The 19,901-nt window shown below is 44.2% G+C and overlaps 1 protein-coding gene across 9 annotated transcripts in view; it reads left to right on the forward strand.

The window, feature by feature from the left end:
* MAP2K6 (mitogen-activated protein kinase kinase 6) overlaps positions 1 to 19,901 on the forward strand; it is a 132,564-nt gene that overhangs the window by 44,513 nt on the left and 68,150 nt on the right. The window contains exon 1 of one of the 9 annotated variants that reach the window (XM_082678599.1): positions 5,729 to 5,790. The exons of the other annotated variants lie outside the window; for them this stretch is intronic. The gene's annotated coding sequence lies outside the window, so the exon portion shown is untranslated. Of the gene's footprint in view, positions 1 to 5,728; positions 5,791 to 19,901 lie in introns of those variants that run through there. 9 annotated transcript variants of the gene reach the window in all.

The following is a 19,901-nucleotide window of genomic DNA, read 5'->3' on the forward strand; positions in this document are numbered from 1 at the left end:
TTTTTTTTTGCGGTACGCGGGCCTCTCACTGTTGTGGCCTCTCCCGTTGCGGAGCACAGGCTCCGCACGCGCAGGCTCAGCGGCCATGGCTCACGGGCCCAGCCGCTCCGCGGCACGTGGGATCTTCCCAGACCGGGGCACGAACCCGTGTCCCCTGCATCGGCAGGCGGACTCCCAACCACTGCGCCACCAGGCAAGCCCCCATATTTGCCTTTAAGAAATCATGTTTTTAAGACTTAGCTCAAATGATAGCTCAAGGATAAAGTTTTCCCCAAAGGCTCCTTACTATTCAGGAAAACATGCTGAACGTACAGATGAAATTATATGATGTCTGGGATTCACTTTCAGGAAGTCCAGCGGGGGCAGGGCTGTAGATGAAGCGAGACGGGCCCCGGATCCGTGATTGTTTCCTCAGGGTGATGGGTACTTAGGGGTTCATTAGATGGTTCTCTTTTGTGTATGTTTACATTTTCGTGTAATAAAAGGCAAAAGAAAAGTTGTTTTAATCACCCAAACCAGGGGTGATCTACTCCCGCACATGTGTGCCGCTTGCTTGTGGCCGTTCCTTTTGACATCTGCCTCCTGTTAGGGCAGTTGATTAACTAGCTCAGTAGTTAGAAGACCACGCATCCTCATTTGTTCAGGACAGTCTTGGGCAACTCCTTTGTCCTGCATTCCATCTGGTTTAGCATTTACCCCAGACTTTTTATTTTTATTTTTTAAAGTAAACTGTCATTATTTAGTAGATGCATTAAAACAAGCCAGGATGAGCTTTACAGACGACCACTTGCAGTTCTTGGCTTCTGCCATGATCTCAATGCGTGCGTGGGGTTTAATGCGGCAAGCGGGATTTTATGTTAAGGCGCAGACACAGCAACGTCTTAGGTCTCCTGTCCTTGCCTTTCATGGAGAGAGAGCCTGCAGGGTGCTTGCTTCCTGGTAAACCCGAGTGGCCAGGGTTGGCTAGTTCCTTCCCGTCCTGGGGGGGAGGCCAGTATTTGTCATCCCTGTGGTCCAAGCTGTGGTCTGTGAGACCTAGCGTTAGGGGCTTGATGGCTCAGAAACTGACTTTTAAGTGAACACGTGCCGAGAAAAATAATTCTGCTTGTGTCGTTTTATAGTGTTCAGCTAATCAGTACAAAGTATTTTTCTACATTTTGCTTTAATGTACATATGTATATACATACATATGCGTTTTAATACATATTTTGAAGAAAACAGGTTTGAATTGTATAGGTTCACCACGATGAAACCAATCTGCTGATCAATAAACAAATATTAACATATTGTATAATTTTTATTGTTTTTCATACTGTCTTTCAATCACAAAAGTGTCCCTATTTAGGTGATAAAGTACATGATCACCATACTCCATAGTCCAGAAAATGGACTCTGAAATTAAATTTTTGATCCCAAACCCCAGCTCTGGGGCATGTGAACTATTTCCCCTATTAGAGACTGGTTCTCTCATTTGTAAAATGGAGATGGTAATAGTTGACTATAGAATTTTCATGAAGATTAAAGGAGTTGTTACATGTATAATATTTAGTATAGTGCTTTCCCATTTATAAACACTCCATCACTGCTAATTATTATTTTTAGTTTGGTATCTTTTTATATCCTCTGCTAGATTATATGCTCACTTAAGAGAGGAGACGTTTTGTTTACTTTTAGAGACCCCCCTCACAGAACCCGGCACATAATAGCTCCTCCTTGAAAATGTTTGTTGATTGAATAGTGAATGTCAGACAGCTCTTTTAAATGACTGGGACCATTTCTGAGCCGCAGTCTGTGCGTGTGAGATTGAGCAAAGTCCACGCAGGAATTCCAGATTCATTCCATCCTCGTTGGGACCCCAGCTGGGCTAACTGAACTGGCTACCACAAACACCAAGTCTTAAATAAAATGCTGTTACTACATTCTATAAATTGACAAGTTACAGCCTGCCCGCTTAGCTCCCTTATTTACGTTTTTACCATCCTCTTGCATTTTCTATCAAAAGCAGCCTCATTTGACCTTTAAAGCTCAGCAGAGGCAAACACTTCTTCATCTTGCTTTAAGATCCCCAGTGTATGTGCCTTCATTCAGATGTTTGTTAAGCACCCTGCGATCTAATTAGCAGCAGGTTGAAAGAAGGAAGGCCGCCTTCTGGTGCTCCCTCGTGCTGACTCTGTTGACTATACAGCGGAGGAGCTGGGGCTCAGGCGGAGGGTTCGCCCATCCTAGCGATGCTGCTCTGTTCCCGTTCCTCTCGGCCATTTTCCCTTCTCCTTGGAAATGGGCTGCCCTTCTCTTTTACCCCCTCCCTGCCAGCACCTCTTTGCCTCTTATGTTAAAGGCACTTCATAAACAGTGGTGCTAAAAAATTGTAAGAGGCTAGTTAGTATGGTTACTTTTATTAGGATCTCCGCTTTCCCAGCAAGTTTCTGGATCTTTCTCCCCATCCCGTACCTCGATTCCTCGGCCAATTCCTTTCTGGAATTCACTTCTCAAGCCATCGGTGCCACATCCCTTCCAGTGGTTTGAATCTAGGAAAGACCTTGCACCTGCTGTCAGAGCAAAAGCAAAAATCCTGTGCTCTCCGCATCCTGAGTTGAAATCTCACAGACTTGGTGTATGGGTTAAATGCATTATTCACAGGACTAATTATATGTCCTACAACAGCCTCAGTTTGCTCATCGGTGATGGATAAGATGACTTCCACTCCCTTAAGGCCTGTTTCAGCTTCAAAGATCTGTGACTCACTTGTTATCAGTTAAATGGGCATTTTGGAGGAAACTCCCCGTTGGAATACTGTGTATCTATAAAAATAGATTCAGAGCTGTAAACGATCAGGTTAACAGGTGAACTCGTGATACGCCATCTGTTTTGTTAAGGTAGATTCTGCCATGAAATCTGTTAAAGGCACTGTTATCAAAGCAGAAAAGTGCATCCTCGTATCTACATGGATTTCAGTAAGGATCAGTAATGACTCATGAACGGATCATCTGACTGGACACCACTCTGTCCTTCTGGTCACTGCTCTACTTGAGGCTGGATATCACTCAGCCAATTGTCTCCTCACACCTGAATCATCTGGCAGGTGTAAAGGTTGCTCGATCAGGCAAAGACTATGGGATTAAGAAAAGGAAGAGTGACCATTTATAACAAACATACATAGGAAAAGACTAGAAAATGTTGGAATCTGTGTCTTAATGCCTCTGAGGGAGAAATCCTGAGCTCGTGTGGTGTTATATCTAATACTGAAAAGCACCTCCTTGGTCTGCTCTGCAGGCATCACGGCCGTTTGGCGCTCATGGGCTGATGTTTGTTAGGAAGCGGGAAATCTGTGGCCAGGAAGGTGTGGGATGATCGAGGGGGAAGAGGAGGAAAAGGGGTTGTTTGCAGCGCTGAAATGCCATTGTGGTGAGTTTCCTTTCATTGTGTATTGATCGGTTCTTCTAGAGGAAGGCTCTGGACTGAGTCCCTTTCCATGTTCACTGCTGCTAGGTTGACGATGAAGCAACGGTTTTAGACTTGCACTTTTTGGTGAGACAACTGGGACCATCCTGGAAACACTCTACTCCAGAAATGAGAATATGCTCATATCTGTGAACAGCAGTACCTCTCAAATCTTGGTTGCCTGTCCAATCCTTTCCTGAAGGTTTAGATTTAAACAGACAGCTGTTTGCGGGTGCTCCCTCAGCCTCACTCTACTCCAACCCAAGCTCATCTCTTCCCATCTTTTCGAATTTGCCTCTCCTGTGTTCTCGTTCTCCGCTGGGACCTGCCTTTCCTCTCAGGAAGACCTTTTCAGTGCAGCTCATTTTTCCGGCTCTCCATCTTTACGGTTTACCGATCAAGTCCAGGCTCCTCTCTTCTCTCACGTGGGCCTCCGCGGTTATCTCTCAGCCACTTTTTCTGTCTCCAGGCTTGTTCTCCATCTCCATCTGCTCTCCATGTGCCACCAGAATGATTAAAGAAGTCATTCAGCAACCACTTACAGACCAGTCGCCCTCTTTTCAGGGCTAGGAATAAAACAGTGAACCAACCACTGTTTCTGCTCTCACGGAGCTTATTTTCTAGTGCTGAAGACAAACAAAGCCATGTCACGTACACAGACAAATAACTAACATGTTTATAAACTGCACTGCATCACAGAGGAAACAAACAAGGATTCGAGGTGGAGGATAAAAGGGTGGACACGCTTCGCTGTGTAGATAAGCAAGGCTGTCCTTGACGATGACATTGAAGCTGAGATCTAAAGCATGAGAAGGAACTAGAATGGAAAGACGTGGGGAAATCAACGTTCTGGGCAGAAAAATGGTTTGTGCAAAGACCCTGAGATGCGTGAAAGCTTGGGGGGCCTCAAAGAACTGGAAACTGGAAGAGAATGAGAGTGGTTTAAGGTGGGATCAGAGAAATGGGCAGGAATTGTCTCACACAAGGCCTTGTAGCCTATAGGAAGGAGTGCATTTTACCAAGTTCCATGCAAAGCCGTTTAGGAATCCTAAGCACAGGAGCAGTTTTATCGAACTTACATTTCATGATTGCTCTTGCTTCATGGAGCATGGGTTAGGGGAGGATGAAAGAGAAAGTGTGGAGGCCAGGGAGAAGGTGGTTCCGGTCCAGGTAAGAGGTGACAATGGTGTAGACTGAGGCGTTAGCCAGAGAGGTGGAGAAAGGAGCAGGTTTGGAATCACTTTGGGAGGTAAAGTCAATGGGGTCTCCTGTTTGACTACACGTGAGGACAAAAGAACAGGAGGAGGTTAAGGACAGCTGGTTTGAACAAGTGGGTGGAGGAGGTCATCTCTTGAGACGAAGAAGATTTGGACCCTTCTGTCTTCCTCGCCCACTTTTAAGGACTCATGTGTTTAGACTGGGTGAATGCAAACAATCGAAGGGATCCCCGTCTCAAGGTCTTTAACCGTAAACACAGCAGCAAAGTTCCTTTTGCCGCGTAAGGTCACATGTTCACAAATTCTGCGGATGAGGAACTGGAAGTCTTTGGAGGGCGGGAATATTCTGGCTACCCCAGCATTTGATTAGAGTAAAATGAGAAAAGTGTCCACAGCGGTGTTTGGTGACCTTGACAAGAGCCTTATCAGGGGTGCGATGGCAAGGGACAGTAGATCGTGGTGGGTTGAGCAAAGAAAGGAGAAGTTAGGAAGTAGAAACAACGCAGTACTGTGCAGACAGCCCTTAACGAACAGGAGTTATGAGCGGAGGGGGATGTGAATAAAGTGAAACATTTGTTACGGCAGGTGCAGGAGCCTAGCTGTGTGTTCACAGGCAGAAACCAGACAAGAGTAGCATGATGGCGATGCTGGGGAGCGCTGTCAGAGGAGCAACACCTGAGGCGCTGGAATCCTTCCTAGGACGGGAGTGGATGGATCCAGAGGCAAGTGGAGGCGGGGGCCTCGGATGGAGAGGACTTGCCTACTCTGTAGAGAAGGGAAGGAGGAGAAGATGGACGCTTCGTGACCCTGTGATGGGAGACAGGTGAGGTCTCATCGCGCACCTTCCATTTCTTCAACGACGTAGGACACAGGGCCACGGTTGAAGACAGAACTGTGGCCGCACCAGTTCGCCGCTTCTAACCTTTCCGTGGTTCCGTCTGCTCACCTCTGATTTCGTCTCCTGGCTCCGTCGCCTCGCGTGCTCCGTACAGCCGTGCCTCTCCTCTCTGCTGCTGACCAGTGTTTGCTCGCTCCCTTTACCGGGATGCCTTGCCTCTTCCTCTCCCCGCCCCCTCCCTCGACCTCCGTGCACACCTCTGCAGGAGCCAGCCTGAGACACGCCTTCACTTAGGTGGGTGAGTTGCTCAGGTTCTCTCAGAGCTCCCCCGTCACGCTCCTGTCACTCCGAGTATAATTACTTGCTGTGTGTCCGTCGTCTCTACTAAAACGTGAGTTCCCTGAGGGCAGGGGCATGTCTCTTTCATCTCTGTTTCCATAGCACCTAGCACGGTGGCCACACATCGTGAAAGTGTTGGTTGCACTTGATAGTCTCCTAGCAGGTAAACTGATTGCACATATATCAAAAAATATCAAAGTAGGATAGAAAAATACATCCATTCACTGCCCAGGAACTGTAATGCTGCTCTTCACTGACGTGTTGTCACTTCCTTCTGCCCACTCCTCACAGCTGGATCTCAGCGAGCTCAAGCACCCTGCTCAAGATTACGGCTTAGTCATCTTTGTGTTGCCGTTACTTGGCACAGGGCAAAGCCTGTGGGAAGCTAAAGATGCTTAACGATTTCGTATTATTTTCAAATGATTTTCTGTTTCTCTAGAAGCTGTAGTATCTAGCAAATCTTCCTTTCCAGGGCATGTTCCCTGATCAGCCTTTAGAGAAAATGTGTCCGATACAACCCTCATTTGGATCTCTGCTCGTTTCAGAGGTCTTGGTTTATTCTAAGTGGGTTGACTGTAAGTTCTGTGAAGCTGAGTGACTTAGCACATTGTTTTTCAGCTTGTTGTTTTGTTTTTAAGTGTCAAACATATTTCACCCTTGCTACTAAGGCACGCTAGCTATGCAATTGGTCACTTAATAATTACGTATAAATAGACATCTTCACAACTGGTGTTTGCAGTGCTTTGAATGAAATATTTTGCAACTAAAAAAAAAGTTTACGAAACTGTGGTTAGTGTCTGCAGAAAATATTCACAATAAAATGCTAAGGGATAAAAGCAGTATTAGAACTGCGTACACAGTGGGGTCTTAATTTTATGAGGAAACTCTATATCTGTGTTAGTATATATAGTTATAAGTATGTATACCAAAATGTCTGCAAAGTCATGCACCAAAATATTAACGCTGGCTTTGCCTGGGTGGCTGGAATTTATTTGGGTAATTTTAATTTCCTTCTTTGTACTTTTCTTTATTTTCTGAATCTTTATATATAATAAATATTTTCTACTTTTGAACTCAGGAAACCTATGGTATTTGTTGTTAAAAGTAACCCGTTATTCTTTAAGCCTCCATGGTAAGGTATCTTTTTAAATTTATTTTTATTTTTTATTTTGGCCAGTGATGGAGAGAGCAAGAAACAGGAGTCCTAGATTTGAAATGTGTTTTTAGCCAAGAGGACTTAGAGAATGAAGGGTAATGTACATAAATGATTTTTGACCTAGGAGAGGATTTGCAGATGACTTAAAATATAAGAATATGATCAGGGCTCAGGAGATTTTCAAGCGGTGCCCCGTCAGATCTGCTGGATTCCAGCCTCAGCAGATGTTCCAGTGGTTTCTTAGGAGGGCCTCTGTCTACCCTGGTATGTGTGATTGCAGCAAGACTGTCTGAATACAGCTCGATCCCCAAGACCAAAATAGTCCAGTGAGTCACTTGGATATATTCTGAACCAAAGATTTAAAAACCAAAGCATGCAAATGGCCCTCCTGCCTCAGCTCAGAGTAAATGTCAGTTAGTTTTGATGGCAAGGTTACCAAAGTGGCTATTGCTCAAGACAGAGTCTTGTTGGAGTGAAGACAGATGGCTATCAACTCTACTTCAATTAAAAATAAATAAATAAAAAATTAAATTAAAAGACATTAAAAAAAAAAGATAGATGGCCCCTTCTTTGTGGGTGAGGACTCCATGTTACAGTGTATTATGGTATGCTATGTTATTTTCATTACTCTTTTGTATTCTCTGTGACGTTTAACACAATATAAGCAACATGCAAAGTGCTGGATAAAGGACAGACACCAAAGCAGAGGAGAGTAGTGTTATCAAGCACGGGCTGAGCAGGGCGCCATGCACCTGACTGGCTGGGACTGCCCGTCTTCACACCTCTTGTCTTGGTTTCATCGTGAACAGTATCCTCTTTCACTCTCAAAAGTGTCCCGTGTGGGATGGTCATTTTATTGGGTCACCCTGTGGCCGAGGTGGCTAAGTAAAATCTAGAGCCGTGTTTTCATCTCTGTCTGAACAGCAGTTGTCTGCCTGGCAGTAATTTCAGGGCCATGCCCAAGGGCACACGCTTTTTAATGCCACACCCTCCTCCCTACCCTGCCCTGACTGCAGTAGATGCCTTTGTATTAAGCCTTTTCAGATAGATAAATAGAACTGTTGAAGGAACCCTGGAAGATTAAAGCTCTGGACAAGTTGATCTCTTTCTGTAACCACAGCTGGGCCAGATGGTGGTCATACTTCTAGGACTCTGAGCGCTGCATTTGGAGCCAATGGGATAAAACCCTGAAAACACATTGAAACTGACAAGCTGCCTTGACTTCTGTTCTTTGGCTTTTAAACCATAGATTTTCCTCTTCTTCATAACAATTTGCTCTTCTGTTTCCCCCATTCCTTTGTAGACTCCCTCTCGGTCCCCTTTTCCTTTAGAAGAATGAGTGCTGAACGGCAGCATGGCTAATTCGCTGAGGATTTAGCCTCCCTTAATTGCCCTAGGAGCCAGGAAAAGCAGTCTCTGGAAACGAGCTCAAGGAGGACTCACACTGAGACAAGCATCTGTATTCTGACAAAGGCTGTGCACTTTCCTGTTCCTGCCCTAGGAGCAGAGGTGTGATAAATGAAACTGGGAAAAACGTCTGCATATTCTGAATTAGGGTTTCAGTTCCTGGAAACCTCTTGTGCTCTGTAAATTTAAGATTAGGGATTGTGCTGGTTTAAAACAAAAATGGTGCTAAAATTTTCTTGGGTCCATGCGCCCTCTGAGAAGAGATGATAGCTGAGGATCCTCTCCCCGGAAAATTAGGCATGTGACACACAAAGAAAATTCTCCCGATAATTTCGGAGGATTTGTGTTGCCCAGTTCACTCTACGGATTGTAGGTTAACGCAGCAGATCCAGTTGGTCGCCGCTCGGATATCCGTGCTATGTCGCTGCCCTGCCGTCTTTGTATCAGTAGCCCTATTTTCTTCTGGTATGTCACCTCCTCCATGTGTTTTGAGGAGAGGCCCTGACCCCAGCGCCCAGATGGAGGTGATAGGGAGGATGGTTGTTCTAAGCCAATCACGATGGTCCCATGCCTTTTTCCAGAGATGGTTCTGGCAAACGTTTGTGACACTTTGTTGGCGTCTTTATGCTGGGGAGCTTTGGGGCAAAATCTCATCACTCTTAAAATGAGAAACATACAGTAGTATGCAGAAAGCCATCTTGACACTCTTTCTGAGGTATTATAGCAAATAAGAGAAAGCAAGCAAATGAGAGAAAGCAAGAAGAACTCGGTGGAGATGGATTGGAATGGGCCATAAAACATGCACATGGATGTGTGTATGTGTATTCATATGCAGAAGTGAATACCTATGTGATTTTTTATGTCGGGTGTATGTATATTTGTATGTTTGTATCTGTATATGTGCACACACATTGATATATTTCCTGCCTCTGATCGATTGATTGATAAAAGGGCCAAGAAGAAGTGATACAAAGTAACAGTGAACACACCTAGTACACAGATCTCAACACCATTGCCCACTGACAGGAAGCAAGTCTCCTTGCAGAAATTCCAGGGATGGGTCTTTACGGGGAGGGGGAAGGGGACGCTGGGACGAAGTGAGACAGTAGCACTGACATATACACGCTACCAAATGTAAAATAGATAGCTAGTGGGAAGCTGCTGCATAGCACAGCAAGATCAGCTCGGTGCTTGGTGACCACCTAGAGGGAGACGCAAGAGGGAGGAGATGTGGGGATATACGTATGCATAGAGCTGCTTCACTCTGCTATACAGCAGAAACTAACACAACATTGTAAAGCAATTAGACTCCAATAAAGATGTTAAAACAATTCCAGGGGGACTTCCCTGGTGGCGCAGTAGTTGAGAGTCCGCCTGCCGGTGCAGGGCACACGGGTTCGTGCCCCGGTCCGGGAGGATCCCACATGCCGCGGAGCGCCTGGGCCCGTGAGCCATGGCCGCTGAGCCTGCGCGTCCAGAGCCTGTGCTCCGCAACGGGAGAGGCCACAACGGTGAGAGGCCCGCGTACTGCAAAAAAAAAAAAAACCAAAAAAAACAATTCCAGGGATGGGGCATGAATTGAGGTGTAACCAGAGGAGCAGGTCGCTTTTCTCAGGCTGGGGCCGTAACCGAGCCTTTGGAAGAGGCCATCCCACCATTCAGCTAAGTGGCTGCTTTTGAACAATGAGGTTTGTGATCAAGCCGGCGGATCCCTTGGTCATACACTCATTGTTGCGCCTCCTTGGACATAAACTCAGCCCCTTGGTTTGCCGCAGTGTGGTGTGGGCTCCCACGCTGGTAGGTCAGGCATTCTTACGTCCTGGGCTGTGCGCACGCAGAGGCGTTCCGTGCAGAGAAGGCAGACCCGCATTTGGAGTGGGTTGCTATGGATTCCAGTAAGCATTTTGCTGTCTCCTCCTTCCCTTCAGGGTGCAAGTGGTCTGTCGGTAATTAACCTTCCACCAAGGGGCCGGCTGATCCCCTTGAAGGTGCTGTAGGGATTGACATCCATCTCCACTGCTGGTTGGTCAGACATCCCCAGTGGCAATGGCTAGGTCGTTGGTAAGAGGGGGCCCGTATTCTGGACCCAGGCGTAGCCTCCCTCCCTGCCACCTGAGCTGTCCCATTCACGGGTCCCTTGTGCCAGCAGCGGAGGCACTGAGTGCAGGAGGCTGGCTGATGTCCATAGGAGAGTCGTGCATTCTTCCAAGCGCCCCTCAAGCACCGGGGCTCTGCTGATTCCCACGGCTCCAGGGCAGGTCCGACTGCACCACAACCTACACATACTGACTCCGAACTCAGAGCTTGAAATAGAGGCTTGTGTACAACAGACTTGTTTGTCAGTGCGACCTCAGTAAGGAGGAGGGACTAGTGGATGAAGCAGGGATGGAGGGAGAGCAGCAGACCGACAGCTAATGTTTAACACCATCTCTAAGAGCCTCGGAAATGAACCTCAGAGTCGTGTGCCCTGCGCACCACAGGGGTTTCATCACTCCTGTCCAGCGTGGTTTGCTGATCACAGGTGGCCCCAACATGCTCGAGCCCCCAGCGTCTGCGTGTCGGCAGGCCCATCAGCTTCCTTGGTGTCTGAGAACTCTTCCAGCAGGAGCCCAGAGACGGGAGAGGAGGTACTTTGGCTCCATCCGTGTGGAAGCTGGTCAAAACCTGTGCTGAACTGGAAAGCCACGTGAAGAAAGGAAGTGGGTGGGGGGAGGGTGGGGAGATGGGGGGCGGGGGGGAGGATGGAGAGATGGGAGGGGGTGGGGGGGAGGGTGGAGAGATGGGAGGGGGCGGGGGGGAGGGTGGGGAGATGGGAGGGGGCGGGGGGGAGGACGGGAAGATGGGAGGGGCGGGGGGGAGGGTGGGGTGACGGGGGGCGGGGGAGGGTGGAGAGATGGGAGGGGGCGGGGGGAGGGTGGGGAGATGGAAGGGGGCAGGGGGGAGGGTGGAGAGATGGAAGGGGGCAGGGGGGAGGGTGGGGAGATGGGGGCGGGGGGGAGGGTGGAGAGATGGGGGCGGGGTGGGGAGGGTGGAGAGATGGGGGGGCGCCAGACTTGTCTCATGCACACACTCCGCTCCAGATGGTCAAGGAAGGAAAATTCAGAGTGTGGGCAAAGCACACCTTCCTCCACCCTTATCTAGCCGTGATACCTTGGATTATTGCCTGGCCAAGTTCAGTCGTGTGGCGTCAGGCAGCCTGCAGCCTGGCTACCACGGAGCTAGGATATCCTCTTGAGTCCCGGGGATAAAGACTGGGAGGGGTTTTGAGCTGAGCTTCACGTTCAATGTATGTGTCTCCATTTTTCTTCCCGGGTCAGATCAGGCTGTGTTTCAGCTTGTGCTTGCACACACATTCAGTTCACTGAAAAACGATGTGGCCGGTAAATGTGCAGAGGGACTGTGGTGTGGCCGGTGATCCCAGCCTCTGCCGGAATGTCCAGGACAGGTTGCTTCCTGCCGGAAAGAGACTCCAGTAGCCAGAGCGACTTATTCTATTTCAGTAATAAATCTTAGCCCTAGTTAATGGCCTACGTATTCAAAGCAGTGTTAAATATGACAGAATTTCAGTACCACCTTAGAATGTGAACAGCTTCTCGGAGCCATATGTAACAGATTCTGACTGATGACGAGACTATTTGGGGAGCTAAGCCTGGGAAATGTGCTTCTACTTTCTATAATATGTCTTTGGCTGCACAGTTACTTGGTGTTTGCTCTTCCCCGGCACAGAAGGGTTTGGAGAGTTAACCTGATATTCCCAAGTTGAAAGATTTCATACTTGATTTTGTAAAATTTAAGAAAAAGTCATTTAAAAGAACCATTCAGCTGTTTATGGAGCTTATTTTCTTGAGAGGTAAGCGTTCTAAAGAACTGAGTATCGTTTCCTAGAGTTTCACATCTCCCTTTGGCCCCTTCATGTTCTTTCACTTTCCTTCCACAGCACGTGGAACACCGTGGTTGTTCCTCTTGCTGCTTGTGGCTATCTCTGCGCCCCTCCTCTTTGTCATAAGACATTCTGTTCCTCCCACCAGCCCCAGCCTGTTTGCACCTTGGCACACGGGGAGAACAGGACTCTTTGCAGAGTCTAACCCCTGGGACGGTACTAGTTTCAGCTTTTCAGAGACCAAAGCCCTGGCCCAACAGGGCCCAGCTTTTGGATACTGAGGCAATGGGGAGAAGGAGCGATGCATTTAACTTCAGAGATGGTAGTCTGTGGCATAGAAGGAGGAAGCTCTCGTGGCATCTTTCACTATAGCCCCTGGGAAGTTTGGAAAAGTTCCATTTCATTCTTACTTTTTTGGATCCTGAAATAAGAGTCTGTAGGACAAGTCAGGAATACAGAGATTGGTAGGAGAGACAAAGAAAGGGAACAACTCAAGTCTCCCTGGAGAAAACTTAAACCTCCAGAGCAGGTAAACAAACAAAATGCTTGTTGGGAAAACAAAATCATTCGAAAGTAATAGGAAAAAAAGAATTTAAAAAATAGCGTTTCTTCCTGATTTAAGATAAAAAGCAATTAAGTGTTAGGGTGGAAAAGTTGGATCTCTAGCTTGGGCTTTGGGTTCAGACCTGGATGGGAATACATTCCTCTGTGTTTGAGTATCCAAATTTCCTAATGACCCACCCGCATGACCATATTTTAACTTAATTACCTCTTTAAAGACGCTGTCTCCAATTACGGTCTGAGGTGTTGGGATTAGGACTCCAACATATGAATTGTGTGGAAGGGGTCATTCAGCCCGTTGTACCCTCTGCTTTCAGTTGTTTTGGGTATAAACTCAGAAGAACTGCTAGATCGTACAGTAATTCTCTTTCTAATGTTTCGATGAAATAGCTTATTTCTGTAGAGTGACTATGAGACTCAAAGGCATATAAAGGGCACGGCATAGGGTTGGGCTCAGAAAATGTTAACTGTATTAGTCGTATAGGCCATAAACTAGTCTGACCACAGAATTTTCCGGCAAAGGAATCGAGTCCAGAAAAGTTAAGCAACTTATGACTCCAAGTTTCTAGTTAGCAGCACACTCAGGAAAAGAACCTGGGTTCTGACGACGTCAAGACTCTGGATACCACCACGCACCACTTCTTTCCAGTCCTTTAAAGACTGTTCTGTTACTTGTTATTAACTACTTACTGGCTTTTATGGCATTTGATTTTATTCTTCATGTTTTAAACTTAGTTTTCTGAATAGGTAATATATTTACATGGGTCAAATTGAAAAAGTATACAAAGATTTAAAGTCTATTGTCTTTTTCCCACTTTCGTCCTCCAATATCCTGGCTGCTCTCCCATTTGCAACCAATATTGCTATTTTCTAATGTGTTGCACCTACTTCTTCACTGAGTCCATCCCCTATTGTTGTACATTTGATGTTACGGGCAGTGCTGCATTGAATAAATTTGTACATACATCATTTCAATAAGAGGGAGGTGTATCTGTAGGATATAGGTCTAGTGGTGGAATTGCCAGGACAAAGGGAATGTGCATTTGTAATATAGATTTTTGTCAAACCACCCACAATAGGGCTTATACCAATTTACACTTTTACCATCATCTTAGGGAATTTTAAATAACAAGGAGAAATTACTATACTATTCCAGACCCTACTTTATTTATCTAGTGATGGTTGTCTACATGAGGCGTTGGCAGGAGTCAAGGCAAAATCAGAGGACATTCCCCTCAGGTCAGGAACAAGTCAAGGACGTTCGATTTTGCTGCTTCTATTCAACAGTATATTGCCAGGGCAATTAGGCAAGAACATGAAATAGAAGCCAGGCACATTGGAAAGTAAGAAGTAAAGATATCACTGTTATATATAGAAAATCCCAAGGAATCCACTAAAGAACTATTAGAACTGATAAGCCAGTTTAGCAAGGTTGCAGGATACAAATTCAATACACAAAAATCAATTGTGTATTTGAAAAGCAATTTGAAAATGAAATTAAGAAAAACAATGCCATTTATAATAGTGTTAAAATGATAAAATATTTGGGAATAAATTTAACAAAATAAGTGCAAGTCTTATACTCTGAAAGTTACATTGTCAAGACAAATTAAAGAAAGCCTCAGTAATTAGAAAGCTATACCATGTTCAGGAATCAGAACATGGAGTATTGTCAAGATGGCAATACTCCCAAATTAATCTACAGATTCAATGCAATCCCATCAGAATTCCTGCTGGCTTCTATGCAGAAACTGACAAACTGATCCTAAACTTCATATGGCAATTCAAGGACACAGAATAGCCACACAACCTTGAAAAAGAACAAACTTTGAGAAATCACACTTCCTGATTTCAAAACTTACTGCAAAGCTACAGTAATCAAGACAGTTCGTACTGGCATGAGAATAAACATACATCAATGGAATCAAATGAGAGCCCAGAAATAAACCCTGATTACCATCAGTTGATTTTCAACAAGCGTCCCAATATAATTCAATAGGGAAAGAGTAGCCTTTTCAGCAAATAGTGCTCGGACAACTGGATATCCACATGCAGAAGAGTGAATTTAAGCCCCCTCCTCACACCACATACAAAATTACTTCAAAGTGAATCAAAGACCTAAATGTAAGAACTAAAACTCTACAATCCTTAGAAGAAAACAGGTGTAAGTCTTCATGACCTTGGATTAGGCAATGGTTTCTTATGTATGACAACACACCCACAGGCAACCAATGAAAAGAGAGAGAAATTGGACTTCAGTAAAATTAAAAACTTCTGTGTGGCAAAAGACACCATCAAGAAAGTAAATAGACAACCCACAAAACAAGAGAAAATATTTATAAACTATGTATCTGATAAGGGACTTGTTCTAGAATATGTAAAGAACTTTTGCAACTTAATAATATAAGACAAGTAATCCAATTAAAAAACAAGTAAAGAATTTGAACAGACATTTCGCTGAGAAGATATATAAATGGTCAATAAACATGAATTATGCTCAATGTCATTATCAGAGAAATGCAAATAAAAACCACATGAGATATCACTTCATATCCGCTACGATGACTGTTGTCCAAAAAACAGAAAATAAGTGTTGGTAAGGATGTAGGGAAACTGGAACTTTCATACATCGCTGATGAAAATGTAACATGGTTTAACTGCTTTGGCATTTTCAAAAAAGGTAATGTCTGGACCTATTGTAGACCTTGGGGTTTGCAACTCTGGAGATTAAGAATTCCAACTCTTTAGTAGCAAACTTTCTAAAATTTATTGAAGAGTAAAATGCATCGTGTACTCACATATGGCCTTTGAGATTCATGGATGGTTCTTGAGCTGGGAACCACTTCTGACTCTTCTGTTTCCAGGTTTTATGATGAGCAGCTTTGGAATGGGGAGGTTCTGAGAAGAAATAAGGAGGGTTTAGAGCACATCTACCGACTTTCCAGCCTTACATAACTGAGTTGCTTGTTGGAATATTCTCTTGTTTCTCATAGAATATTAGCTACTTCCTCAGGAGCTCATATACTGCAAGAGTCCTTGGTAAGATTTCATTTGAAACTATAGGAACCCCCTCTGCTGACCTATTCTGGCTGTTTCTAATGTTCCTTGGCCTCGTGTTTCCTGGACCCCATGGGAAATCGTGGCAGAACCCCGTTATGTGTCAGTACTTCCCTTCACATAGAATTTTGTCTTTGTTGTCCCTCTTAATGTCCTTCTTTGTTCTTGTCTTAAAGAGGGACCCTCCACTCCTTTCTCTGAGTCTAAACTCTCTCCTCTGGGCTGTGGATCCCACCACGTCCCCTGGGATTTTGCCCCATCGGTGCTGTTTCTCTGGTCTCTGTCTCCCACTGGATTCTTTCCTTGGCTGGATTCTTTCCTTGGCTGGATTCTTGGTCAAATTTCCCATCGTTTTTTAGAAAGCAGTAACAAAAGTACAAAAAACCCCAACACCAAAACTTCCCTTAGATCCTGATTTCTTCCTTAATATCCTATGTTCTCTTTTTTCCCCCCATAGTAACCTTATTTTGGGGAAAGTCTGTGTCTTTTCCTATTTTCATTGATGGGTACTTTTGATGAAGAGCCTGAGGTTTCAAAGTTACCAGCCCTGTGCTAAAATTAAGTCTAGAACATATCATACCTAGAACAATTCTGGGTGGGAACGCAGAATGAGACTGCAGCAAGGAGGAGAGAGAATTCTCTAAATGGTTTTCCCAGGCATTGTGCTAGAAGCCCAATGACCACATGTGGACTCGTGTTCTGGTTACATGGACAGATGCAGGGAGAGCGTTATTTGGTATAAGCCCTAGTTTGTTTGTTTATTTATTTTTTAGGCATTGGAGAACAGAGTGGCATCCTGGAGAGAAAATACTATCCTTAGTAAGAGACAGGAGTTCTTCCTACGCAGAAAGTGCCCCAAGATGGTTGTGGAGATGTATTTGGTTTTGTGCATTTAGTTTAGTTTGAATGTTAAGGTTTCTGGCATGTAGCTAGATCTACGAGGCTCAGTGGCCTTGAGTGTTTAGTTGAGCCTGAGACTGGTGAATCCGCCAGGAGGAAGTAAGAAGCATGAGGTGAGATTACTGTCAGGATGAGGTGATCAAGGAATTCACTAGTGAACTAAGAGCCCCTTCCTTGTCATTGAGAGGGATAACACCACACAGCACGAGTATCACTGAGACACAGCATTCTGCAAACAGTAGCCACAGTCACCACTCTGAAAGAGTCACTTGACTGATACACTCCTGCTAAATGTAATTTAAGGGAATAGGGAATAGGCTTATCAATTTCAACAGAAACCCCCTTAGGGAAGAGGTGTTAGTTTATAAACACACCACCGAGCTCTCTCATAGTAGGAAACTTTATGATGTTATCAATAAAGCTGGAATAGTGCTCCTGTCAAATACCAGAGTGCCATTTAACGAGAAAATTACCTACTATACAGATGGAATGTTTTCCATTTTAGCATCAGGGGAACTAAAGTCCAGAAAGGTTAAAATGTCTTGGGCAAAGTTCATGGCAATATGGCTTTTCAGTTGAGTCTGGATCTCCCGATAGACCTAGGTCATGTCACAATACTTCCTGGTAAACAGATTTATAGCTTGCATTTCTTGTCTAGAGAAGTCTCCACACAGAAGTAGAAAATCTATATAGGAGATTTAATCCAGGACTTTTTCCTCTGCCTCTCAGATTTTTTTTTTATCCTTTTAAAAAAAATTTTTTTAACATCTTTATTGGAGTATAATTGCTTTACAATGGTGTGTTAGTTTCTGCTTTATAACAAAGTGAATCAGCTATACATATACATATGTACCCATATCTCCTCCCTCTCGCGTCTCCCTCCCACCCTCCCCATCCCACCCCTCTAGGTGGTCACAAAGCACCGAGCTGATCTCCCTGTGCTAAGCGGCTGCTTCCTACTAGCTATCTGTATTACATTTGGTAGCGTATATATGTCAATGCTACTCTCTTTGTCCCAGCTTACCCTTCCCCCTCCCCATGTCCTCAAGTCCATTCATTCTCTACGTCTATGTCTTTATTCCTGCCCTGCCCCTAGGTTCTTCACAACCATCTTTTGAATTATTATTATTCCATATATATGTGTTAGCATACGGTATTTGCTTTTCTCTTTCTGACTTACTTCACTCTGTGACAGTCTCTAGGTCCATCCACCTCACTACAAATAACTCAATTTCGTTTCTTTTTATGGCTGAGTAATATTCCATTGTATACATGTGCCACATCTTCTTTATCCATTCATCTGTCGATGGACACTTAGGTTGCTTCCATGTCCTGGCTATTGTAAATAGTGCTGCAGTGAACACTGTGGTACATGTCTCTGTTTGAATTATGGTTTTCTCAGTGTATATGCCCAGTAGTGGGATTGCTGGGTCATATGGTAGTTCTATTTTTAGTTTTTTAAGGAACCTCCATACTGTTCTCCATAGTGGCTGTATCAATTTACATTCCCACCAACAGTGCAAGAGGGCTCCCTTTTCTCCACACCCTCTCCAGCATTTATAGTTTGTGGATTTTTTGATGATGGCCATTCCGTGAGGTGATACCTCATTGTAGTTTTGATTTGCATTTCTCTAATGAATAGTGATGTTGAGAATCCTTTCATGTGTTTGTGGGCAATCTGTATATCTTCTTTGGAGAAATGTCTATTTAGGTCTTCTGCCCATTTTTGGATTGGGTTGTTTGTTTTTTTGATATTGAGCTGTGTGAGCTGCTTGTATATTGTGGAGATTAACCCTTTGTCAGTTGCTTCATTTGCAAATATTTTCTCCCATTTTGTGGGTTGTCTTTTCGTCTTGTTTATGGTTTCCTTTGCTATGCAAAAGCTTTGAAGTTTCATTAGGTCCCATTTGTTTATTTTTGTTTTTATTTCCATTTCTCTAGGTGGGTCAAAAAGGATCTTGCTGTCTAGATCCTTGATTGATGTCATAGAGCATTCTGCCTATGTTTTCCTCTAAGAGTTTTATAGTGTCTGGTCTTACATTTAGGTCTCTAATCCATTTTGAGTTTATTTTTGTGTATGGTGTTAGGGAGTGTTCTAATTTCATTCTTTTACATGTAGCTGTCCAGTTTTCCCAGTACCACTTATTGAAGAGGCTGTCTTTTCTCCATTGTATATTCTTGCCTCCTTTGTCATAGATTAGTTGACCATAGGTACATGGATTTATCTCTGGGCTTTCTATCCTGTTCCATTGATCTATATTTCTGTTTTTGTGCCAATACCATACTGTCTTGATTACTGTAGCTTTGTAGTATAGTCTGAAGTCAGGGAGCCTGATTCCTCCAGCTCCATTTTTCTTTCTCAAGATTGCTTTGGCTATTCAGGGTCTTTTGTGTTTCCATACAAATTGTGAAATTTTTTGTTCTAGTTCTGTGAAAAATGCCATTGGTAGTTTGATAGGGACTGCACTGAATCTGTAGATTGCTATGGGTAGTATAGTCATTTTCACAACATTGATTCTCCCAGTGCAAGGCACACGGTGTATCTCTCCATCTGTTTGTATCATCTTTAATTTCTTTCATCAGTGTCTTATATTTTTCTGCATACAGGTCTTTTGTTTCCTTATGTAGGTTTATTCCTAGGTATTTTCTCTTTGTTGCAATGGTAAATGGGAGTGTTTCCTTAATTTCTCTTTCAGATTTTTCATCATTAGTGTATAGGAATGCAAGAGGTATCTGTGCATTAATTTTATATCCTGCTACTTTACCAAATTCATTGATTAGCTCTAGTAGTTTCCTGGTGGCATTGTTAGGATTCTCTATGTATAGTATCACGTCATCTGCAAACAGTGACAGTTTTTCTTCTTCCTTTCCAATGTGGATTCCTTTTATTTCTTTTTCTTCTCTGATGGTTGTGGCTAAAACTTCCAAAACTATGGTGAATAATACTGGTGAGAGTGGGCAATCTTGTCTTGTTCCTGATCTTAGTGGAAATGGTTTCAGTTTTTCACCATTGAGAACAATGCTGGCTGTGGCTTTGTCATATATGGCCTTTATTATGTTCAGGTAAGTTCCCTCTATGCCTACTTTCTGGAGGTTTTTTTTTTT

Source organism: Grampus griseus, assembly GCF_964374135.1.
Source record: "Grampus griseus genome assembly, chromosome: 20".
Taxonomy (NCBI): domain Eukaryota; kingdom Metazoa; phylum Chordata; class Mammalia; order Artiodactyla; family Delphinidae; genus Grampus; species Grampus griseus.